Below are 26,462 nucleotides of genomic sequence, written 5' to 3'. Positions count from 1 at the left end.
TTTCTTATGGGTATTTATATCTCGGTTTTCGAACGCTAGTATTCTTTACTGTATTGGGTGGTCAGTCGGAGTACATAAAAGTTTCGACATAACTCTATGTCCACACCACCAACAAAAAAAAAAACATTAGGGCAACGCACAATCAATTGGTCAGCTGGATCAGCCTTAAATTCTAAAATATTTTCGGCTCCGCGCTTAGGATTGTCGGTGTAGCCACAGGTAATTTTCGATAGTCAGAAAGAGTATTTTTTTTTTTCGTTTTGGATCAGGTTTAACAATGGTCAAAGACTATAGCCTCCAAGCGGTTAATAATTCTTAGAACTATTGGTTTTTTATTTGCCTACAAGTTAGGTACAAAATGTTTATTGCTTTAAGCAGTTAGGTAAATTGTAAGGAGTTATGTGATACTTGGCAATAAGCTAGGGCATACCTGCAATTTCAATTATACTTAAAGCCCTCTTTTATCGTTATTTTAGCAGCTGCTCAAACCATTTTTTTTTAACACATGGCATGATTCCCCTCATTACTTTTATGAAAGTTATTCAATTTTTTTATATTTTCTTTATTTCTTTGCGACATTATTATAATAAGTATAACTTTATTAATCAAACAATTTAGTGGAAACAGTTTCATCAGGAATTAAACAGATCTGGGATTAAAATCTTAAGAGCGAAGTCCTCAGCATAGTTAGTTAACAAATAGGTACAAGTTTTGTTCTGAGAAATGTCGGTAAGGCACAGCAGCGAAGATCTAGCCGCGATTCAGGACGACAATACCCTTTGCCTTATCTGCGATAAACCAATTCAGTATAGGGCGCAGCTACGGAGCACTACTTGTGGTCATCACTTCCACATAGCGTGCTTCAACATACGCGTCGGTAGTAGGGAAATTTGCCCCACTTGTGATCAGCCGTTACAGAGTATGGAAGGAGACGGAGCTGAAGCACTTAGTGGGGGACCACAGACCAGCCATCAGGCAAGAGTGCAAACCAGATCAGCAGCGCAAAGGGCCAACTTACTGGCAGAAATGGCACAGAGAGATGTTAGCCAGGAAAGAAGGTTAGATGAGAGTGTAGAGCCAGCCGAATCTGTTAGGAATAGCGACGTGAATTTAGCAAGGTTAATAGCGAATGCCATGGCGACGGCTGCATCTCGGCAAAATGAGCGACTGGAAATTCAAGCAGTCAGACAAACGGAATTGTTGACACAAGCACTTGAAAATGGGTTCCAGAGGTTGTACTCAGTAGTAGCGACACACCAGGCGAACGCTGAGGAAAGTACACAACAGGCAGCGAATTTACGTAGCCAAGTATCAGCAACAGCAGCTAGTGAGCAGGCAAGCAACAGTAATAGCATTTTGGAGCTTAGACCAGACAGAATAAGTCAGGTTATAAGTAGCTGGAAGTTAAGGTTTAATGGCAAGTCCGGTATATCAGTGGACGAGTTCATTTATAGAGCGGAAGCAATGACCCATCAGGCTTTAGAAGGTAATTTCGTAGTTCTGTCGCGGTATGTTAGCAATTTGTTCGAAGGGAATGCTAGTGAGTGGTTTTGGAGATACCACAAGAAGGTATCACACATCAAGTGGCTAGACTTATGTAGAGCCTTGAGGGAACAATTCAAAGACGAGCGTACCGATCAGCATATTAAAGCTGCTATCAGCAAACGCAGACAGGGAGATAAAGAATCGTTCGACGAATTCTACGAGGCGATAGTGGCGCTAGCTGACAAACTGTCTACTCCGTTACCAGAGATTGAGTTACTTGAGCATCTTCGGGCTAATCTCTTGCCCGATATTCAGCATGAGTTATTGTATGAGTCCATAGCTTCGGTCTCTAAGTTAAGGCAGTTAGTGCGTACTAGAGAAACCTTTATGCAGACAGTACGGAAACCATTGGGTGTACCACCAAGACCAATGCCTAGGAGAATGGTAAATGCAGTGAGCATTCAAACAGAAGAAGAGTCTGAGGCAGAAGATGACGTGCCAGTGGTGGAAGCAGTTAATTTGGTTTGTTGGAACTGTGATACGGCGGGACATCCCTATCAAGAGTGTGTAGCAGAACGGCGAGTGTTTTGCTATGGCTGTGGGAAGCCAAATACGTATAAGCCATCTTGTACCCATTGTAATGACCATTCAAAAAACACGGCAGGTCGTGCACTTCGGAGAAGTGCACGCAAACAGATGATCTCGAGGGCCAGCAATACAGATTAGAGGAAACACAAGGGTTAGAAGAATATTTGCCCGAATTTACGCATATCCCCGATGAGAAATCACAAGAAATATCTAAATATTCAGAAACGGAACCAGTAGAGTCACCTAGATTAGGAATCTATTGGTCAAAGACTCGTTCAAGAGAGCGAAGGAAGGTTTTTAATAAAGGTGTTAAGAAAGAGCGAAAGCTAATAGCCTCGGCGGTAGTCGGCAATGTTTTTGATATCCGTCCTTATGCAGAGGTAAAGTTATTCAATAGATTAGTAAGTGGCCTCATGGATACTGGGGCTAGCATAAGTTGCGTTGGTGGCAGTTTTGCCGAAGAATTATTGGCTGTAAAACAGAATATTAGGCCAATGTCAAATAAAGTAAATACTGCAGATGGAACACCCCAGCAGATAGTAGGAAAGATAAGTACTGAAGTTAATTTTAGAGGAAATAGTAAGATATTAAAATTTTATATAGTCCCTGGGCTAACCCAGGATCTTTACTTAGGCATAGATTTTTGGCTCGCTTTCGATTTATTACCATCTGGACTGTCAGTAGGACCGATACAGATAGCTAGTTTAAGCGTTGAGGATACGGCGCAACGAATGCTAGACAGTAATCAGAAGCAACGTTTGTCTGAATGTATGGGTTTGTTTCCATCATTCGCTAAGTTGGGACTGGGGAAAACGCAGCTGCTGTCACATTTAATAGATGTTGCTGGTGCAGCACCAATTAAGCAGCGACACTATCCTATGTCACCGGCAAAAGAACAGTTGATATATGAAGAGTTAGATCGTATGTTAAAATTAGGAGTTATTGAGGAATCTCAAAGTGCTTGGTCTTCGCCTGTTGTGTTGGTGAGTAAGCCAGGAAAACATAGGTTATGCATAGATAGTAGACGGCTGAATGCCGTTACAGTTAAGGATGCTTACCCAATGCCAATCATAGACGGCATCCTTAGCAGATTACCTAAGGCCGAGTATATCACAAGTCTCGACTTGAAGGACGCGTATTGGCAAATTCCTTTACAGCCCGAGTCACGGGATAAGACAGCCTTTTCAGTAGCAGGTAGACCCCTGTACCATTTCAAAGTAATGCCTTTTGGATTATGTAACGCGGCACAAACCATGTCCAAACTCATGGATAAAATAGTGCCACCGCATCGGCGCCATCAGATATTTATCTACTTAGATGATCTGTTGATCGTCTCAGATTCGTTTGACGAGCATATAACTCTACTTACAGAGCTATCCAAATGTATATCCGATGCAGGGTTAACTATAAACGTCGAGAAAAGCCATTTTTGTAGAAAGAATGTCAAGTATCTAGGACATATTGTAGGTGAGGGAACTATTAAGACAGACCCAGATAAAATATCCGCCATAGTCGATTTCCCCACCCCAAAATCGGTTAAACAAGTTCGGCGCTTTTTAGGAATGGCGGGTTGGTATCACAAATTCATTCAAAATTATGCTGCTATTGCGTCTCCAATTACAGATACTTTAAAGCATAAGCGTAAATTCATATGGACGTCAGAGGCTCAGTCAGCATTTGAAGACTTGAAGACACGTTTAAGCCAGGCACCAGTTTTACATAGTCCCGATTTTAGAAAACCTTTCTCCATAAACTGGGACGCCAGTCATACGGGAGTTGGCGCGGTGCTAACCCAGTTAACAGAGGATAAGGACGAAGTACCCATTGCGTTTATGTCGAAAAAACTGAACCAGGCACAAAGAAATTACTCAGTTACAGAGAAAGAGTGTTTGGCAGCCGTGTTAGCAGTTAAGAAATATAGGGCCTACGTGGAGGGTCAAGAATTTTCTATCATAACCGACCATGCTTCGTTAAAGTGGTTAATGAGTCAATCAGACTTGAGTTCTAGGTTGGCCAGATGGTCTTTGAAACTTCAGGGATTTAATTTTACCATTTCACATCGAAAAGGTAGTAAAAACGTGGTGCCAGACGCTTTGTCCAGAGTTTTTACCCCTGATTTAGCGGTATTAGATAGTGATTTAGGAATCGATCTCAATTCGGCGCATTTTCTAAGTCCCGAATATGTGGAGCTAAAGACGAAGGTCGAAAAAAACCCCCAGTCAGTACCAGACGTGAAAGTAATGGGCAATTTAGTTTACCGGCGTAGTGAGCATTTTCCTGGGGAGAGGTTAGCAGATGATCATTGCTGGAAACTATGGATTCCCAAGGGATTAGTGGAGCAGTTGTTGAAATCGGCTCACGAAAGCCCACTAGCGGCCCACAGCGGTATTAATAAGACATTGGAAAAACTTAGGCGCTACTATTACTGGCCAAATCTAGTGTCAGAAGTTAAAGAGTTTATAAACAGATGTGAAGTTTGTAAAGCCACCAAACACCCGAATTATACGTTAAGGCCACCATTAGGCAAGTCGGGTGAAACGTCAAGGTTCTTCGAGAAACTGTATGTGGATTTCTTGGGTCCTTACCCGCGAAGCAAGTCTGGCAATATTGGAATATTTATTGTAGTGGACCACTTCTCAAAATTTCCGTTTCTAAAGAAGGTAAAAAAGTTTACTGCAGAAGTGGTCACACAGTTTCTAGAAGAGGATCTTTTTCATTGTTTTGGGGTACCTGAGATTATAGTTTCCGATAATGGGCCCCAATTTAGAGCACACCATTTTAATGAGCTATTGCAAAGGTATAAAGTGCGTCACACATATACGGCTGCGTATGCTCCGCAGGCTAACGTGTCAGAGAGAGTAAACCGGTCGGTATTGGCAGCAGTAAAGGCTTACGTAAGTCCAAGCCAGTCTGATTGGGACGAAAAGCTAAGTAGTATCGCTTGTGCCTTGAGGTCTACTATTCATTCGGCGATAAACACAACACCCTATAGGATGGCATTTGGTCAGCATATGGTAACCGACGGGTCCGTTTACCAAGTGCTACGGAACTTAGAATTGTTAGAGGATCGAGCTGTGAGGTTTAGTAGGGACGACTCTTTCGAAATAATGGGAACTAAAGCTAAAGAGGAGTCACGAAAACAGCATGATCGGAATGAGAAGCTGTATAATTTACGTAGTCGCGAGGTGTCTTTTTCAGTTGGACAAGAGGTATTTCGTAGGAACTTCCAGCAAAGTAATTTCTCAAAAGGATTCAATTCCAAGTTAGCGCCACCGTTCGTGAAGGCGAGAGTGAGACGGAAGCTCGGCAACGCGTATTATGAGTTAGAGAATCTACAAGGTCATGTGGTAGGCAAATTCCATGCGAAAGATATTAAGCAATAATTTTTTTTGCCCGGTTTCAAGCGAGTATCACCCTTTCCATTAGGTAAGTGTGATTTTAGTGGGGGGGTTTTGTAGTAGCGCTTGTAACCGTTTGTATTTAGGAAGAAAAAAAAAAAATGAGAAAGAATGATTTTTTTTGTCTATAACTAAAACGACATATAAACGTTTTATCCCTAAAAGCGAGCAATATAAGTTTCATATAGTAACCGTGTTCACTGCTTTCACTGCTTACACTGCTTGCGCTGCTTGTATTGTTAGTTAGCGTTATACTAACTAACAGAATGTTAGTCTACTAGGTAAAATTTGGGAAAGGTAGGAGCTGCGTTTTCGAGATTCGTTTTTTTTGGTTGTGTTCAGAAAATTTTCTTCGAATTTTTCAATCCGATTACTTTCTCTTGCGTTTTTGTGGCGCCCCCTAGGCTCCTCTAAAGTTGGGATCAGGGAAGTTTAGGGGTAATCGAGGTGAAGAGAGGGGTCCAAAGAGGACTAATGGATAGAGAGTTAACCAAGTATGTCGGCCCCCATGGGAATGACTTTTCTTTTTCAAGTTATCTTCAAGTAGTGCGGTCACAAAAAAGAAAAAAAAATTAAAGTGATAGTGAAAACGAATTTTATTGAAAAAAAAAGTCTGACTGTGAAAAAGTCGGCATAAATTGTGAATTCGAAGCAGTTTTCTGCTAAGGAGTATAGTATGTGTCTTAAGAAAGTGAATGCACATGTCAGCCTGAATTAGATTGCTAAGAGAAAGGCATATATACATATTTTTAATCCGGTGCCAAATCAACTGAATTGGCACCTAGTTTTGGTCTAAACCTAGTCCTGGTTCAAACCTAGTCCACAGACTAGATATAATGGTATAAGTCTAACAGCGAACTTAAGAGAGGCGCAGGAGAGGCACGCCCGTCGAAACGGACTGAAGCCCACGGGAGCAGCAGACTCTCGAGAAGGAGTATTTTGGCGCAGACATTTGGCCAGAAGAGATCTGATGCGACAGGCGTAAAAAGAGAAAAAAAATATAAAGAGTATATGATTCTCTAGGCCCCCCCCACTACCCTTGCTTTGCGTGATAAGCAAAAGCTTTCTTTAGATGATTATCAGCCAGCGAAGCTTTCATGTGTAGCCGCTTGGCTTGCGTTTTGTTTTGTTTTTTTTGGTTACTGGTGATTGCCGCATAGCCTCCAACCACAAAAAAAAAAGAAAAATTAAATATCTTCGCCAGGCCCTAATGATGAATGTAACTCTTTAATTTTGGGCACAAATAATTTATGCCCTTGATTTTTTTTATTTTTTTTTTATATATAATGTTATCTTAAAGTTAATCTTTTTAAATCGTAAAATTCTGATGCATTGGCGTTCTCCAAAGCCAATTTTATTTTTTTTTCTTTTATTTCATTTTGCTTTTGTAATTTTTTTTATGTAATTTTTTTTTGGTCATGATTGAACTTCGATGAAAATTTTTATTTAACCCCTTTTTCGGCACGCCTCTGGCAAAAGCTTATCATGTGGTTTAATTCTCTCTCAAGCCAGCAACAACAACTCTCCCTATATTTAATGCAATTGCTTACAGCTGTCACCAGAAAGATCTTTCTCCGTGGGATGCTTAAGTGAGTACTCTTTTGTTTTAATATCATTTTTTTTTGCTGTTGGTATATGATGGTAAAGTAAAGAGAGAGTTAAAGCAGTTTTCGTTGCTCTCGTTTAAATAACATAAAAAAAATTAAATTTTGGTAAAGTCATCAGAAGTTTAACTTATGCTCAAAAAAAAATAATTTTTCTTTCCTTGAATTTCAAAATGCTTTCTATATAAACATTGTCATACCTATATATATATATTATCATATCACCTTTATATCATTATCTATATTTTTGATCTTTGAAATGCCTTATTATATTGCTTATAGTTATTAAATATAAGTTTTTGAAATGAATTTGGTCTGAGACGTTCATGAGGGGGGGAATCATGCGAAGTAAGTTAGGTTGAAAAATTGGTTTGGCATAGGGATCGCTGTGTAATTTTATATTTTGGCTTTAGTACAGCGATCATGGTAGGGTGGGCGAATTTTTCTTTTGGGCGTCACTGACATCTGACCCCTTTCTTTTTCAGCAGCTGCGCTAAAAACGACGGTCTTTCTGTTCTCTTCTCATCCTTTTCTCTATTCTTTTCTTTTTTTGTACGAAACGTTAAACCGAGTATAAGTAGTCTTAGTACGCGAATTTATTAATAAAATTTTCTACTAGCAGAGCGGGTAGTCTATCCATTCCCCCATCCCCCATTTCTCACCGACTAATTTGAGCCGAAACCAGCGCGTACACTTGATAGGTACTACCAGTTTCCAACAGCTCGCAGTAAACTTGTAGCAGGTTATATGTTACAAAATTTGGCCTACCGAACTCGGCTGGGATGATGTTTTGCCGCCTCTCCTGCTGCAGCAATGGCACGAATTCCTGCAGGATTACCCAGGCCTCAGTCGACTCCGCATTCCCCGTTGGCTAAACACCAGCGATAAGCTCTCGTGGGAGCTTCATGGCTTCTGTGACGCGTCACAGAAAGCGTATGGAGCAGCCCTATATGTGCGGGTTCGGTACGGCGATCAAGTAGACGTCCATTTATTAACGGCTAAGACCCGTGTAGCTCCAGTCAAAACAGTCTCGCTGACTCGGCTGGAGTCTCCCACCTGCAACCTTCCAGTTTTGACCGACTCTACCATCGTGTTGGCTTGGCTCAATAAACCCCCGTGCAGTTGGTCCACCTTCGTGGCCAATCGGGTATCCAGCATCTCCAAAAGCACCAGTGGCCAAAGCTGGTCACATGTGCGCTCCGAGGACAACCCCGCTGATCTGGCGAGCCGTGGAGTCTCCGCGGCCGAGTTATCGGCCAGCAGCATCTGGTGGCATGGGCCGGACTGGCTCCAGCGAGCCCCCGAGTATTGGCCAACTCCCCATAACGAACTCCCGGACACCCAGCTGGAGCAACGAGTCCAGTGCCACACCACCGCGACCACCCTACTCGAGGACGTCAGCGAACGTTTCTCAGATTATGGTAGGGCATTACGAGTCATCGCGTACATCCTACGCTTCGCCACCAAGAGAATTTCGACGCCTTCCACGGTTCGCCTTACCAATGACGAACTTCTCTCCGCCGAGCGCGCCTTGATTCGGACCTCTCAGCGTCGGGAATACCTCGCGGAGATACGGGCCCTGGGTGAAGGGCGACCCCTGCCATCATCCAGCACGCTACTCAATCTGAATCCATTTCTCGACCAGCATGGGTTACTCCGCTGCTGCGGACGACTCCGGGCCGCTGAGTCCCTCCGATATGATGAACGTCACCCTATTCTCCTCCCCTATAGTACTTTTTTCACTCGCCTGCTTGTCGAATTCGCCCACCGCATCACGTTGCATGGCGGCAATCAACTGATGGTGCGGTATCTGCGCACCAAATTCTGGATCCCACGGATCAAGAACATGGTGAAGTCCCACATCAAGGAGTGCAAAGTCTGCATCGTTCATCGTCGACGACTACAGACCCAGATGACGGGTGATCTCCCTCGAGAACGCACCACGTACTCCAGGCCCTTCACCCACACGGGCATTGACTTCGCAGGGCCGTTCGAGATCAAAAATTCAACCGGGCGTGCGTGTCTCATAACTAAGGGTTATGTCTGCGTCTTTGTGTGTTTCAGCACGAAGGCAATCCATCTCGAGGCTACCTCCGACCTCATCACTGAAAGATTTCTTGCAGCCTTCTCTTGGTTTGTCGCACGGAGACAATGCCCACAGCGCATTTACTCCGACAATGGCAAAACCTTCGTAGGGGCCTCAAAGGCGCTCGAAAAAGATTTCCTGAACGCCACCAAGCTTGATATAATGAAGGCATTTTCCCAGCATATTTTATCCTGGCAGTTCATTCCGCCAAGCGCGCCCCATATGGGAGGACTGTGGGAGGCAGGGGTCAAAAGTTTTAAGACCCTGTTTTACAAGTCCTCTTCTACTGTCAAGTACACGTTCGAGGAACTTTCCACTCTCCTGTGTAGGATCGAAGCGTGCCTAAACTCCAGGCCAATTTCTCCCATGAGCGAGGATCTAGAGGATCTGCTGGCCCTAAGCCCGGGACATTTCCTGATTGGAGGACCGCTCTTATCTATTGCGGAACCGGAAATTCTGGTCGAGCCTATGTCGCTGATCAACCGATGGCAGCGACTGAAGGCAATCCAGCAGGCTTTCTGCCGCCGCTGGAAGAGTGAGTACCTCAAGGAGCTTCACAAACGGAACAAGTGGAAATCACCGACTCGCAGCATCCAGACCGGCGACCTCGTGATCGTGTCCGAAGATCATCTCCCCTCCAACGATTGGCGCTTAGGGCGAATTGAGCGCACTCTGCCCGGGGCTGACGGTCTCGTCCGAGTGGCTGATGTCACCACCGCGCGTGGGTCTATCCGAAGACCCGTAGCGAAGCTCATTCTGTTGCAAGACAGCAGGAGTCCTGAGCCTAAAACCTTATCGTAACTCCCAATCCCTCTATGTTCCCTCCGAATGTCCTCGTCTCCGTGCATGTTGTTCGTTCCCGTGCATAGACTAATCCACTCCCCCCTACGTAATTTCTTTCGTTACAGTTCGTTCAGCTCGCCCCTCCATAGCGACATGGCCCCCACGCGTCTGCCGCACCACCGCAGCAAACGAGCTGCTCCACAGGGCACGAACGTGTACCGATGCCGGGTCTGTCGGGGGGTTCATGCACTCGGCCGTGTCAGCGATTCCTGAACCTCCGAGGCGAAAAGCGGCTCCGGGCGGTGGTTATCAATAAGTATTGTCCCAATTGCTTGGCACACGAGCATTCATCCGACGCGTGCCGGACTCGCCATGGTTACCGACGTTGAGGGCAAAGGCACCATGCCCTGCTCCACATGGCCGACCAACCGCCGAGACAACGTGCCTCCGCCCGGCGTCGCAGCCAATCACCCCCCTCCGGGCGTGCTGCACCCCCGCTACAACCCCGTTCCCGATCATCGTCCGACCGCTCCGCTTCCCCAGAAGGCGCACCCGAGATCTCTCTATCCTCCCTGCTCCACGCCAGGACGACGACTGTCCTGCCAACCGCAGTCCTCCGGTTGGGCAATGGCTCGAAATCCTTCGAGACCCGCGTCCTTCTCGATGCGTGTGCGGCTGAGAGCCGCATCAATCTCTCCTTTGCCCGGTCCCTGGGGTTAGCTGTGACCAAGGTCGGGGTCGACCAAGCCTGTACGGCCGTCCTCGAGTCGAGGTCCGACAAGACGTTCCGACGGAACGTTATATTCCGGGTCGAAGAGGACTTGCTCATCCGCACTCCCATCCGGGAAGTGGCGGCGCCGGTCCGGGAGAAATTCGCCACCCTGATCCTGACCGACCCCTATTTCTATCGGCCGGCGTCGGTGTCCGTGGTGCTCGGGGCAGACCTGTATCCTGTGGTCATCCAACCAGGCTGTGTGCCCGGTCATAGCGGTACTCCCGCAGCCCAGAGCACCGTGTTCGGATGGCTCGTCTCCGGCTCCTGTGGGATCTAGGCGCTCCAGGACGTTGCCGTCCCCCATCCTTTATATGTCCAGTGTGGCAATTGCAACATGTTGCAAGGGGGGTGGTATGTTCACGCCACCGGGTGAACAGCAGTGAGCGGCGAAGAGCAGTGAGGAGTGAGGAGGGTTTTTTGATCCTCGGCATCTACGGTCACACCAAGAGGAGTGACTTGGTTTTTCCAATGGGCATCGCCATTTATTCTGAATCGAGATTTTCACCCGAACACCCGTTCATCTCCTTTATATTTTGCTCGAATTGTAAATCTATTCAACCCGTAACATTCTCGTGTGTGTCGGGATATACCAAGAAATAAATCAAACATAGAATTAAAACGAAGTTTTTCGCGCGTTTTAATCATTCTACTCACGTACGAGACCCTGAAGACATTGGCACCCGCCAACCACTTGAGGCTTAGTCGGGTCCTTCCGCCCCTCCACAAACAGTACTTTTTTACATATTTAGTCATGTTTTTCCAATAATATCGTCTCTTTATTTTTGCAATTGTTTTATTTATGCCTGTATGACCTCCTTGAATTGGATCTTCATGGAATGTAGACAATATAGCTTCATTTTCTTCATCGTTTTGGATGAGGGTCACCGGCTTGAGTGAGCTTGAGCTTGAGCGCTACTCTTAAAAATTGTAAAATTTGATTGCCCATATTTTTGAAAGATTCTATTGAAATAGTTTCAAAGATCTTTTCGCTCGGTGCCACTTTGACTTTGGTGATACTAAGTATACCGGCTTCTTTTTTGAGCCTTTGAAAAAACCAGTGTTGGCATTTGCTGCTACATAGCAGCAATTTCAATCAAAATATTGCTCTGCTCCCGCTACTGCTCTGATTTCGAAGGGCTACGTAGCATAGCAGAGAGCACAAACGAAAAACGATTGCTCTTCTGCTCTGCTCCGTAGCATACATCGTCGGAGCACAGAGCAATAGCAAGAGCAAAAAATTTTCGATACGCTATTTGTAGTTGTAGCAATAGCACAAGCATTAAAAGCGAGATGAGAGCGGAGCAAACAAAATAAATTTTTGTGCTACTGCTACGGAGCATTTCCTTTTCTGTTGCTCTCGTAGCAATTTCGTAGTCGCTCTCGTAGCAACTTCGTAGTCGCTCTCATAGTAGATCTGCACTAGAGGTGGGCATGGGCCGAATGTTACATCCAACCCAACTCAGCACATGGGCTTAAAATTTCACCCGCACCCGAAAGCTAAAAAAAATTTGGACATTCAGAGGAAACTGTAATTCCACAAACTAGGAGCACAACAGGGATAAATCCAACATGCAAGTTAACATGGACAAGAGCGTATAGCGGATGCATCTGCTATATTAGCAGTGGCCACATGAGTCAGCCAATGCTTTTGATCCGTGTTTAGTTTAAAAGTTTCTAAAGTATTTCACTACTTTTTCACAAATGAATATATGAAGACGTGGATATAGGGACAGGGTGAGGCGTGGCTGCCTTTCTCCCAATGATTATGGTTCTTGGATTTGGTTCTGAATGTCCAAATTTTTTTTAGCTTTCGGGTGCGGGTGAAATTTTTAGCCCATGGGCTGGGTTGGATGTAACATTCGGCCCATGCCCACCTCTAGTACAGATCTACTATGAGAGCGACTACGAAATTGCTACGAGAGCAACAGAAAAGGAAATGCTCCGTAGCAGTAGCACAAAAAAAAAAACTCCGACGTAGCATAGCATTTTCAAACCCTTGAAAAAACTGACCTAAGTCAAGAATTCCATTGGTATACATATTGCAAATGTCAATTCTTGCTATAAACTTTCTTGCCATGTTTGAATGTGGTCGAGGAATCAGTTATTCGCAAGGTCACTACTTTTCGTACTTCGTCATTCACAATAACGTCATATACGTTGGGCTTGGAAGCTTTTTCAAGATTTTGCCTTGGCAATAGTTCTTGTTTATTTTCTGCGCAGAAATTGTTTTGTCTACTTTGGTACCTGGTAGTGACTTTCAGGACTTTTTTGTTCATGTCAATTAGATCGGATATTGTTATCCTTGATAGGGCGTCTGCCACAAAGTTATCTTTACCTCTCAGATACTCTACCGTAAAATCATACTCTTCTAATTCGAGTCGCATGCGTGTTAATTTAGAACTAGGATTCACCATAGAAAAAAAATATGTTAAAGGTCTGAGATCAGTTTTAACTATAAAGTGTTTGCCATAAATATATGGTCGAAAATATGTTATTGCCCAATGTATGGCTGCTAATTCTTGTTCTGTAGTACTCTTATTGCTTTCACCTTTAGTGATGCATATGCAACTGGGAGTTGGAGTCCATTATAGTCTTGAGTTAAAACTGCTCCACATGCGTGTTTGCTTGCATCCGTGATTATGCAAAATTCTTTGCTAAAATCTAGGTACTGAAATAAATTTGGTTCAACAAGTTTCTTTTTTAGATATTGGAATGCTTTTTCACACTCTGTTGTCCATTCAAATGGGACATTCTTTTTACATAATCTCGTTATGTGCCGTGAATATTCGGCGAAGTTTTTAATAAAACGTCTATAGTAATTGCAAAATGCAATGAATCTTCTAGCGCTGTCTGCGTCCGTAGGGACTGGGTAATTATTGATGACGTCAAATTATTTGTCATCTGGTAAGATTCCTTTATCTGTGCACCTATGACCTAAAAATGTCACTTCGTGCATAAAAAATGAACATTTTTCTGCATGTAATTTGAGATTATTTCTTCTACAGAGTTTGAAAACATCTGTTTAATTTCTAATCAGATGTTGTTCAGAACAACCAATAACGATTAAATCATCCACATAAAGGAAAGCTTGCGAAGGCTCAAGGCCTGAGAATGCTATTGTCATCATTCTCTGAAACGAATTAGGCGCTATTTTTAACCCAAATGGTAATCGCGTGAAGCGATATGAACCATTGCTTGTTGAAAAGGACGTAATATTTCTTGAGTTTTCCTCAAGTTCAATTTGATGGAAACCTGACATTAAGTCAAGGCATGAAAAATATTTAGCTCGACCCAATTGATCAAGAATATCATCAATTCTGGGGAGTGGGAATTTCTTCAGCAATTTCTTATTTATTTGGCGATAGTCAATCACTAATCGCCATTTTTTTTCTTTAGAGCCCGGAAGAGCTTTCTTCGGGACTAATAAAAGTGGGCTATTATATGGTGATACAGACGGTTCAACAATATTTTGTTCAATTAACTTTCCAACTTGACGTTGGATTTCTTCTGCTTGGCTATGCGGACATCGATAATTTTTTACATATACTGGCTCATCATCATTAAGTCTCAATTTTTGCTTATAAAAATTGTTTGTTGTGATTGGTTCGGTCTCAAGTCCGAACACATCACTATACTCGGTGCATATTTCTTCAAGTTGCTTTTTAAACAGAATTGGAAAATTTTTCTTTAATATACTAATTACAGACTCTTTTTTATTGTCTTCTAGGTTTTGGACTACATCGTAGTTCGAAAGTGATTCACATTTTATGTTATTAATGCCTACTATTTGGCATGTATCTGTGGTATTTAAAAATCGGACAAAAGCATTTTGGGCTGTTGCAATCGTGTTTGCGACATAAACACCCGGTTTAATTTCCTGATTGGGAATTAAAATGTTTTCTTCTGCTGAAGACAACTCTATTTTACGTATCACTTGAGACCCTGCTGGTAGAAGTGTTGAGTTAGTACCAGAACTAAATGTTACTGGAACATAGATAGGATACGTTAGATATGGTGGTCTAATTATTAACCAATTCTCGGAACTATTGTAATCTAATTGGCAATTAAATCTTTTCATGAAATCTAGTCCTATTATTCCATCGCAGGGGATTGCGAAATCTTCATGAAGTATATGAAATTTATATGGATTAATGTATTTGTCTGTTTGTAGCTCAATTGAGGCTAATCCTTTGGATTTTATTATCCCTTCTCCTATGCCTCGAATATCTATAATTTTATTTGTATGGATGTCGTGAAAGACATCAGTATTTTCTTTTATAATTGAAATATCTGCACCTGTATCAATCAGAAATGATAAATTTTTATTTGTTGAAACATTTTTGAATAATACGAAATTATTGAGACAAGTTAACCGTATATATTTTTTTATTTAGCGCTGAGTATCTGGAGGTGTCTGGAAGTTTCCCGTAGTAGTATCTTGTGCTACTCTGACATTGGTATTGTTATAATCATTCTGTTGGTTATTTGGGTTCTGTCTGTTATTGTTATAACCACTTCCACGGCCGCCTCTTCGGTGGTGTGAATAATTTTTGCCTCGTTGGGCTCTTTGGTTATCATTATTGTTCCAATTCGTGTTGCTTCTCCAGTTACCATTGTTGTTATAGCGGCGTCTACCGTGGTCATTATGCTGGGCATAAAAAATGGTATTATTCTGGAAATTATCCGTGGAGCCCGACTCTACTGAAAGAGTGGTGAATCTAGCAATGGCTTCTTTAGCCGAATCAAAGTTTCCTGATTCCATTAATAGCTGGGCTCTTTGACTTTTGGTATGGCTTACCATAGCATTTACTGCCACTTTGGTGGTGTATTTTATTGCTTGTTCATTTGGAAGACCATCCGAAATATATGCGCCTTTAAGAGCATCGGTCAATTCAGTAATCTCTTTTGTGTATGAACCACAATTATTGGTTCATAAAATATACATATCTACTGATTGGTTAAAATATCTACTGATTAACCCTTGATGATTGTTGACAGTTTTTGTATTACTTCATCAATCGTTGTTTCACAGTTTAGGGTATTACCCGCTTGACCTTTTAATTTGGATTTTATAATCTCGAATGCTATTGCTTCGTGCGTTTCTTTTATAGTGTTAAGTACACGAAGCGCTCCAAGGAAACCCGGTAGATTTTTGATGTCACCATCAAAGAATGGTAGAAGCCTGGTGGCTGTGTTTATGAATTCTACCACTGTTTGCGTCATTTTGCATTCTGTACTAAGTAAACTTATACTGGAGTTTAAATCAGAAAATTTTTTGAATGTTATCTGATGTCGTTTCAGTGCCAATGTAGCTTTTTCTTTGCAATCATTGTAGAAGGCTAGAGCTGCTGTTTGATGGTATTTAGAAAGGCTGTTGTAATGGGTCTTTAACAGAAGCCTTATTTTTTCTAAATCTGTTTTTATGATTTTTGTGTGCTTTTCTATAGTGCCCTCTGAGGTATTTCTATCCTGGGAGAGGCACTTGATTGACTTGTGGATTTCTTGTTTGATTTCACGAGCTTCATTTAGAATATGTTCCCACTCTATCATAATGGGAAAATCTCTATTTTGTCATGGTTATTGACTCGACCTTTATATCTTTTCTTTACGCTTTGGATATGGAGAAAAATTTCTTCCCATTCCTTGCTTAAAGATTATTTATTAAGTAATTACGCAGATTCAAATGGATGTATATTTTATAGTTTTTTTTTTTGTTTTTGCTTACTGCTTTGGTTCCTCCATTAGGTAGAAACGATATGTGCCTGCTGCGTTGGAAAAGCAGCATACATATGGTACTGTGAGAATAAAACTCATCTGTACCCTAGAGCCACCTTTAACTGGGAAATCTTCTCCCGTTATGTCAAGGTAAGCTAACCTAATTTGTACCAAGTTTACAGAGCGTTGAGGTTACTTCCCTCGCTTCTAAAGACTTCAATTAAATCCTGGACTATGCTAGGTTGCCTGTTGTTTAACTTTTTAAAGTACCTGTCAAGAGTGGTCATTATTTTTGGTAGTTATTTAATCTTTTATTCGAAATTTTCTTGATTCATTATTGTGTGCATATGAATTTTTAGACCTTATCTAGGTCATTAGCTTGGCTTAGAGCTCTTTTAGTTACACATCTGTTGTGTAATAGGTAAGCTTTATATAATACATATGGGCACAATATTATGACAATTCTCAACAGTAGTATGTTCGTTAACCTCATATCAGCATTTGATGATTCAATTTTATTTATGACATTTGCAGTGGAATCCACTGATTTTGCTTCGATTAACCCCATTGTGGGTATAACGGATATATCATAAAATTTACTGATGCTATTATCGAACATACTTATGGGAATTTCTTTTGCAATTCTAATTAGTTATTTTAGTTGTTTATTCTCCTTCTCTTTTTATAACCTTGCAAAAAGGGTACATTAATTTTGGTCAGAAGTGTGCAACGCATAGAAGGAAGCATCCCCGACCATATAAAGTATATATATTCTTGATCAGCATGACGAGACGAATTCAAATAGCCATGCCCGTCCGTCCGTCCGTCCGTCTGTCCGTCCGTCTGGATCAACGCAAACGTGTCCTAGACCGTTGGAGCTATAGAGTTTAAATTCTGCATGTAAGCTTGTATATACTGCAGGCGTTGTATATCTCGGATTCAGCCGGATCGGATCACAATATCATATAGCTCCCATACAAATGGCAAAGTCACGAACAGTGACTTTTCTTAATAACTTCGTTATTGTAACTTTGCTATTGTCATAAAATTTAATATTGGTGAGTTAATTACACATATAAACGACTACGCCAAATTTGATCAAGACCGGGTGACTATATCATATAGCTCCCATAGGAACGATCTTTCGAAAACAGTGACTTTTGTCAATAACTTCGTCACTTTCGACGCGATTGCTTTCAAATTAAACATTTGTTAGTTCAATATATCTGTTAATGACTATGCCGAATTTGATAAAGATCGGGTTACTATATCATATAGCTCCCATAGGAACGATCTGTGGAAAACAGTGACTTTGACCAATATCGTCGTTATTTGCTATGCTAAGATTGTAGGCCGTTCTTTCGCAAACATTAGCCTTTTTAGCTTGAACATTTTTTTTCACTTTGATGGCTATAGGTAAGGAAAGAGTTACCATAAAAGTTGCAAGGGTATACAAACTTTGACGCGGTCGAAATTAGCCCCGGCCCTCTGGTTTTTTTAAATATTATTATAAAATTTTTCTTTTGTATTTTTGTACTTGTAATTATGATTTTTCTTTCTTTATTTTTAAAGTATTCAAGACTATACTGGAAACCAGATAAAAAAAAACTATCCAGCGTTCAATTCGCGCTGATGCCAACATAGGCAATCCTTTATAGTCTACAAGAATTCCTAATAGTGATTATCACGTCTACTTGAAGCTAATTCTAAATGCAAATTTTCATGTAGCAATTAAAAGATTTTAGAAGAAATAAATTGTAGAAATTAAAAGGTTTTGTTTATTTTATTTTCATTATGTTATGTTATTAGACGAATATATATATATATAGTGTTTAAAATTCTCTTTTTTTTCGGAGTTTCCTGATTTTTTTTCTTTTTCCTTTTTTTCTTTACTTGTTTAAAAAAAATTTATATCTTTTTCTAATCGATCAACGCAGTGATCTCCTGCCTATAATTTGTACAGCCTCCCAGCATGTACTCTAATCGGGCGAGTTCTCGCTCAATTTTTACAATAAGTATATATAACATATATGTATATATAAAAAAAAAATAGTGCATTAAAAAAAATGTGCGACGCAGCGCATAGTTTTATAATTAATTTTGATGGGCGCTCTTTGTAGCGCTGCCGGTCTATTGCTGAGACGCGTTCACGTTGCCGGTGCTGGTTCACGCACAGGCCGACAATGCACGCAAGTTAGTGCGCAGCAAACGTTGTAGAAAGGACCCTCACAGTCCTCGGGACTTTGCCTCTTATATTCTGGGATAGCTGTTGGAACAGGGGGAGTAACTGGAGTATATATATTTGTAATCTGACGGTAGGTGCAGGATGGGTTTTGTTTTTTATTTATTAATTGCACTAGTTGTGCTTCACGAAACGAGCGCTTTTCTTGTATGGAAACAGAATCGTTCCATGCTGGCGGGTTATCTTGATTGCTCAAGATTTAGCTGAGACGGTCAATTTCCGACCTCAGTCTTTGTTTAACACCGCCGCGTTTTTTATGTCGTTTTTGTCGATTTTTATCCATCCGCACTCTACTCACTCAGATATTAATTTGGTTTTGTTTGTCTCCACACAGCTATCCCTCCATCGCTGCTGTCTTAGTTTTTGTTATGTGATTGCTATTGCTATTGTTGTTGGTGATGGTTTTCGATTAGATCAGATTCGTTAAAAAGTTAGCCAGTGGAGAAGACGTGTCTCTGTCGTTTTTTCTCTCGCACATAATCCCGGTTAGAACTTTGCAGGTTGGTTGGTAGTTTTGATTCATCTGTTGCAGTTCCGTCCTGTTACGGTCGCCATGTAGAAATTAAAAAGAAGATTTGTTTGTTGTCTTCGGTGTTGACGGATTCAGAATGAATCGTCTCTCTTTATTTAATAATTGACTTAGCCTAAAGTACATAATGAGGTTTGGAGTTCTGTCGCCCAGTGGCGGCAGAACGGGAGTATATAGCATGCCATATGTATTTGTATATATGCATATATATGTACGGATGGTACATACTCAAGAAGTGCTTACGGTAGCGTTCTCACGCTGCGGCCAGTCCGCATAAGTGGCGGATCCTATTACTGCACTTATGTATATTTGTTATTGTATAAACATAGCAACAAGGTGTCGTTATGTTATGAGGTGTTACTCTTACTTTATAGTTGGGCATATGACCACTTGTTATGTTGAATACTCTACAATACAGTGGGCATATGCTCATTTGACATACAACATACTACACAGCACCGCGCTTAACGCTCAAGAACAGCGAATAAGAGGCGAGATTCACGCCGAACTCGAACATCTAAGAAATCAAGAAAGCTGACTTAGGATAGAAGCTCCCCAAGTGCAGGTGTACAAAAGCATAACAATTAACCCCAGCATTAGATGTGAAGTTAGACTAGACGCAGCGGTGCCGATTTTTAATGGTGACCACGAAGAATATGTGTCGTGGAGACAATCAGCCATAGAGGCATATCAGGCTGACAGGGGATACTATGGAAGTGAAACACATTACCAGTGATCATATTAAAAAATAAAGTGTGTGGTGCTGCAAGCGCAGTGCTTACCTCACAAAACACTGTGCTAAATTTTGTTGCAATCATGATTGACTTGATTGCACATAAGCCGATAAAACGCGTTCTCAGGCATAAATAAGAAACGGTCAGGCAAGGCGACCTAGTGTACTAGATGAGGTTGAGAACAAACTCATTTTGCATCAATCGCGAGACCCTTAACCAACATACTGAAAGGCGAAGATGGAAAAGTAAGCAAGCACATGTCCAAAAAGGTCCCAATTGACTTTCATGAATTGCTACGTCACGCCTTTGACGGCTTAAGAAACATTCTGGCATCTGTGGGTGTCATACTCATGTACACAAACTTTCAAATATCTTTCGACCTTACAACCGACGCTTCTGCCGACGGGATCGGAGCAGTGTTATCTCAGGCAGGGAGGCCAATAATAATGATATCCCGATTATTATAGCAAAGTGAGTCACTTTACGCCACCAATGAAACGGAGTTGTTGGCAATCGTGTGGGCTCTTGGAATATTACACAACTACCTGTATGGAACTAGAGAGTTGCACATTGTCACAGACCACCATCACATTTTCCGTGTCAGAAAAAAACACAAATGCAAGAATTAAAAAGTGGATGGCGTTTTTTCAAGAACGTAGCGCTTAAATTCATTACAATCAAGGGAAAGAAAACTTGGTGGCAAATGCTTCATCACGGCTAAATGTGAATGCCCTACAAGATGAAATACAATCATGTGCTGCCACCGTATACAATGAGCTCTCCTTGAACTACACAATGGAGAAGCCTATTATTCTTTTTAGGAACCAAATAATCCTAGAAGATGCGCGCTACAACTTGTATCGGAGACTAGTTCTATTCGGCAGCAAAACTCGCCATGTGATACAAGTCACAGACAAGAAAGATCTCCTTGAATCCTGAAAGCTTGTAGTCAACCGTGATGTTGTAAATGCTTTCCATTGCGATCTTCCTACATTAGATGCCTTTCAACATGAATTGGTGCGACTTTTCCCAAAAACATAGTTTTGGCATTGCCAAAATATGGTAACTGATATAACCAACAAGATAGTTAATACTGAACATAATCGCGCACATAGAGCGGTGCAAGAAAATATCAAACAAATTCTTTACTTCCCAAAAGTGGCCAAATAAAATCGTCCTAAATTGCACAGTCTGCTAAGTCGGCTAAGTACGACCGTCACCCAAAAAAACAAGACCTTGCGGAAACGCCCATTCCGTCTTATCCCGTCGAAATGCTGCATATTGTTATATTCTCCACTGACCACAAGCTTTTCCTAACCTGCGTGGACAATTTTCCCCATATTGCAGTTAGTTAATATTATTACAAAAATAAAGACAATTTATGATGACAAGGAAGCATCGTTTAATTCAGAGACGATAACTTCAATGTTAACAAATCAATTCGAAATAGACATATTAAACTCACCTCTATTGCATAGCTGCTCGAATGGACAAGTGGACCGATTCCACAGTACATTGCTAGAGATAGCCAAATGCATGAAAATTGATAAACAACTCAATGATACGACCCAAATCATAATAAGAGCAGCAATAGAATATAATAAAACAATTCATTCGTTTACAGAAGAAAAGCCAATAGACGTTGTTCATGGACAAGACACTGATTTGCGGAAAAATATTATAGAAAGAATAAACAAAGGCCAGCAAGATCAACTCAATAGATGCAACCCAGATGGCAAAATAGGATATTTGACGTAGGTGACAAGGTATTCATTAAGAATAACAAAAGATTGGGCAAAAAACTATCCCCATTGTGTTCTGAGGGACGCGTACAAGCAGGCATGGGAACGTCTGTGCTTATGAAGGGGAGGGTGGTCCATAAGGACAATTTGAAGTAATTTTAATCAAGTTTCTATGATTGCTACATCAAACTGCACTCTAGTAAGTGAATCCGGAATCCACTAGAGGGAGGTCATTGCCGGGTAAACTGAACGCTAGGAAATAAGAAGAGAACACGCCATTTCAACCTCTCTGGTGGCATGTCGTGCTATAATTGTGTTGGTACGCAAATGCAACGCGACTAACGATCAGCAAACAAAAAAAGAACAAAAAAATAAATAAAATTAAAACCAATAATCATTAACAGGTGCACTGCGCCCTAGCTCAAAAGCAACAATCATGCAAGTACAACCCGACCGAATTTCATCGAACTCAATATACAGCAACACAAAGCTAGGAAAAACAAGTTGCAAGGTTACAGTTACAGCAACAGAACTTAACTTAACTTTACCAAACTGAAGTTGTAACGATCCTTTTTAGTCCTTCAGGATAATTTCAATCTTTAGGGCGAGGTTCGGCACAACAAATTTTATTTTGTGCCCCAGTGAAATTATGACACAATGATTTATATGTATAAATGTATGTTGGTGTTCATTTGTATACCTTGGGTTTTGGTGGAATATTTATATATTATTTTACACTGATTTGGGTTGCTGTTTATACTGGCTGCTTAATTATTTGTTTTATATTCAGATTTGTTGCTGCTTGTGGATAATAAGGTTACTCGTAAGGCCTTATAACTCGATGATTTGGTCGTACTTGTAGATTGCTAGGCGCCGAGTACTCTTAAGGTTACTCGTAAGGCCAAAAGAGATTTGTTGCTTCGCTTCTTGCTGATTAGGACTCGATGACTTGATACCTTGATCTTGACTCGACGACTTTATGATGTCCTGACTTGCTGCTAGCCTTATATAGGCATCCTGGGCCTATAGAATCACTTGGTGTGATACCGCTATACAGCCGGTGAATTTTCATCGGCCCGTCGCTTTCATCCACGCTGTTGCCATGTGTGGTGAAAGTCCCGCACTCACTTCGTTTTGCACGCTGGTTCGTGAAAATGGCGGCGGAAAATTGCAAAAGATGATAATAAATAAAAATTTTATTATAAAATAATCAAAAAAACAAAAAACAAAAAAAATTCAAAATAAAGCGGACCTAATATACTTGCAGTGCCCAAAACAAACAACCGCCCGCATAAGTCGTTACCCTATTGTGTGTATATGTGCCTGTAAGCCTGTACGTGTGGCGTGTGTTCGAAGATGAAAACTTAATCTAAAAGAAACTAAAGGAAATACGAAAATGTTGTAACAAACCGAGAAAAGTTGACACACACAAAGCAGAGCAGCATTGGCTGCGACAAACACGCGGACGAGGTGAAGCAATCATCATCAGTAGCCTCTCAACACAGACAAATATAGAGCCAGCAGAGCACCCACTTTGGAGCATGCCCCAAATTGCAACGTCCAGCTGCCAGCACTGCAACAACAACAATAATAACAACAACAGCCGCAACATGATGGCACCACATAGAAGTTGAGAACAGGAAACGAAATCTTGGCGGTCTATGCAGGTTTAGCTTTCTCCCAAGCAAGCAAAACGCCTCTGCCTTAGATCCTTCATTAGGATATCCAAGCGCATCACGAACTCAAACCAGACGGCAGCAGCCGGTAATCGCATCACATTCACAACCACCAACAGCCAACCTATGCCCAATGGCTCTATCAATATAGCTGCTGGAGGTCAAACAAATCCTACAATCATATCTACATCCCAGTTGCCAAATACCACTACCATAAAGACCATACAGGCAGCAGGTGGTGCACAGGCTGGACATCCTGTTCTGCATCATCATCAGCAACATCAACAACAACAACAGCAGCAGCAACAACAACAGCAGCAACAACAACAAACGCAATCGGTAGGTGCCACACAAACTCAAACCTTAGTTATTGAAACCAATCACCATGCTGTTGTCACCCTGCCGGCGGGTCTAGTATCAAGTGCACCAGCAGCAGGAATCGTAACAATGACCAAGGCCATCAATCAGGCCGGTCAACCGTTGATAAACTCCATGCTGCCCGCAGGTTCTGTAGTGGGCATGCGCCCACAGGCTCCTCAGCCTCAACAGCCAAAAGCCGTACACGCCAATCCACTCGGTAATAAGCAATTCTCATATGGCTGGCGTGAGACCACAAAGTCCATCGATAACTTTAAGCACACTTAATACAGGAAAAACTCCGGCACTTTTAGTGAAAACGGATAATGGATTTCAATTGTTGCGTATGGGTACGGCCACAACGACGGGTCCGCCCACTGTTACACAGACCACAACACAGTCTAATAGCAACAACAACAACAATTGTATTACAACAACCACATCAAATCATCCCACAACCACACAGATACGTCTACAAACTGTGCCGGCTGCAGCTTCACTGACCAGCACCACCGCCTTCAACAACATTATAGTCAATTCGGTGGCCAGCAGTAATGCGCATGGTGGATATGCCACAACGACTGTCTCACAGCCGCCACACTTGACGCAATTAAATTCGCAGGCGCCGCATTTGCCACAGATCACACAAATCTAAACAATTCCTGCCTAGCCACAAAGCCAACAGCAGCAGCAATCGAATAGTCTGCCAGCTGGTGGAGCCTCAACGGGTGCCACTGGAGCGGGCACAACGACGACAACCACAACGACGGCTCAACAGGGAAATACCAAAGAGAAGTGTCGAAAATTTCTAGCAAATTTAATTGAATTATCAACACGAGAACCCAAGCCAGTGGAGAAGAATGTCCGTACGCTCATTCAGGAGCTAGTTAATGCCAATGTAGAGCCAATATCTAATTGGTTTCCTTAAGAAAAGTCTGCCTCTGCTGCGCCAGGCTCTCTACACCAAGGAGCTGGTCATTGAAGGCATCAAACCACCACCACAGCATGTCTTGGGTCTGGCTGGCTTATCGCAGCAGTTGCCTAAAATTCAAGCGCAAATCCGTCTAATTGGTCCTAGCCAAACGACAACCATTGGACAGACACAGGTGCGCCATGATAACGCCAAATGCTTTAGGCGCGCCGAGACCCACAATTGGCCATACAACGATATCGAAAAAGCCACCTAACATCCGAATACCGAATGCAAACCGCCTGTTCAATACAGGGGCCATCAGTGGTCAGTTGCCTGCACTGCAAGTTCCCACATAGGCGAATATTGTGCAAATTCGAGGGTCTCAGCATGCTCAGCTACAGCGCACCGGTTCGTTACAAATCCGGGCAACGCCACGTGCACCGAATAGCACACAGCCCACGAACAAACTCACTGCCTTCAAGGTGGGCCAGACGCAGATTAACGCAATACAAACGCCCAGTTTGAATCCGCCATCGCTGGCTGCCATATCGAACAGTGGGCCCCCGCCCACGCCTACATTGTCGGTGCTGTCGACATTAAATTCAGCGTCGACCACATCGTTACCGATTCCGTCGCTACCGTACTTCTGCCGCCGGAGGCATTAAGGGCCCGGGAGCAAATGCACAATTCGTTGCATAACAATCATTTCGAGGCGAAGCTGGTGAAGATTAAGGCACCAGTGCCCCATATGGAACGCATTCATGATTCATGCGGCCACTAAAGCGGCGAGTAAAAAGAAACGTGATGCCCTCGACAAAGATTCCAAGGATGAAATGAGTAGGGCCGGCCGCGGTGGAAGCGGTAGTGCAGGTCAAGGTGGCAGTGGCAGTGGTGTATTAGCAGCGGCGGCAGCCAATTCATTTTTATAACAGAGCTCCATGTCCTCATCGATGTATGGCGATGATGATATCAACGATGTGACTGCCATGGGTGGCGTCAATTTAGCCGAAGAGTCGCAAAGAATACTCGGCTGTACCGAGAACATTGGCACTTAAATTCGTTCCTGCAAAGATGAGGTCTTTCTCAACTTACCTGCGCTTCAGGCGCGTATACGAGCACTTACCACAGAAGCTGGCCTGGAGGAGCCATCTCAGGATGTGGCTGTTCTCATATCGCATTCCTGCCAGGAGCGACTGAAGAATATTGTGGAGAAATTGGCTGTGATAGCGGAACACCGCATAGATGTCATCAAGTTGGATCCACGTTATGAGCCAGCGAAAGATGTCCGCGGTCAAATCAAATTTCTGGAGGAGCTGGACAAGGCCGAACAGAAGCGACACGGACGAGTATGAGGATGAGGGCGAATGGACGTCAGGAGACAGCGACAAGCCACTGACTCGGTGATAGAAAACCGAGAGCAGGGGGCACTCGACGAGCTACTATGGCGAGACGTCGATGAAGTAATCGAACAGGCGGAACAAGAGGCGAGATATGGTTGGCGGGATGGGGCTATGGCCGAATTCAATGCGAGGCTGGCGAGAGCAGTGGCCAATGACAAGGAGGTGCAGCTGCAGGCCAGAGAGCTCGAAGCACAAGAACAACAGCAGAACTGGGCGGCATGGTACCACCGCGAGATGGAGGAAGAGATGCGATGGGACCAGAACTAAGGATGCGGGTAAAAGGAAAAAATAATAACATAATAAGATGCGGAACGGGCCATAATAAAAAAAAAAAACAAAAAGAAAATCAGTGAAGGAAAGATTCCCTAATCCGCCAAAAAACATAGAAAAGATAACTCAGTAATCGCCAACATAAAAAATGAAGTAAGTAAGTCG

At 42.4% G+C, this 26,462-nt stretch overlaps 1 pseudogene; it reads left to right on the top strand.

Moving 5' to 3' along the window:
- The first annotated feature begins 1,926 nt into the window (after window positions 1-1,926).
- LOC6652581 lies at window positions 1,927-25,979 on the top strand (annotated as a pseudogene).
- Window positions 25,980-26,462: the final 483 nt, after the last annotated feature.

Source organism: Drosophila willistoni, unplaced genomic scaffold (assembly GCF_018902025.1).
Source record: "Drosophila willistoni isolate 14030-0811.24 unplaced genomic scaffold, UCI_dwil_1.1 Seg531, whole genome shotgun sequence".
Taxonomy (NCBI): domain Eukaryota; kingdom Metazoa; phylum Arthropoda; class Insecta; order Diptera; family Drosophilidae; genus Drosophila; species Drosophila willistoni.
The sequence above is the reverse complement of the archived record's forward strand: the minus strand, read 5'-3'. Positions and strand labels throughout refer to the sequence as shown.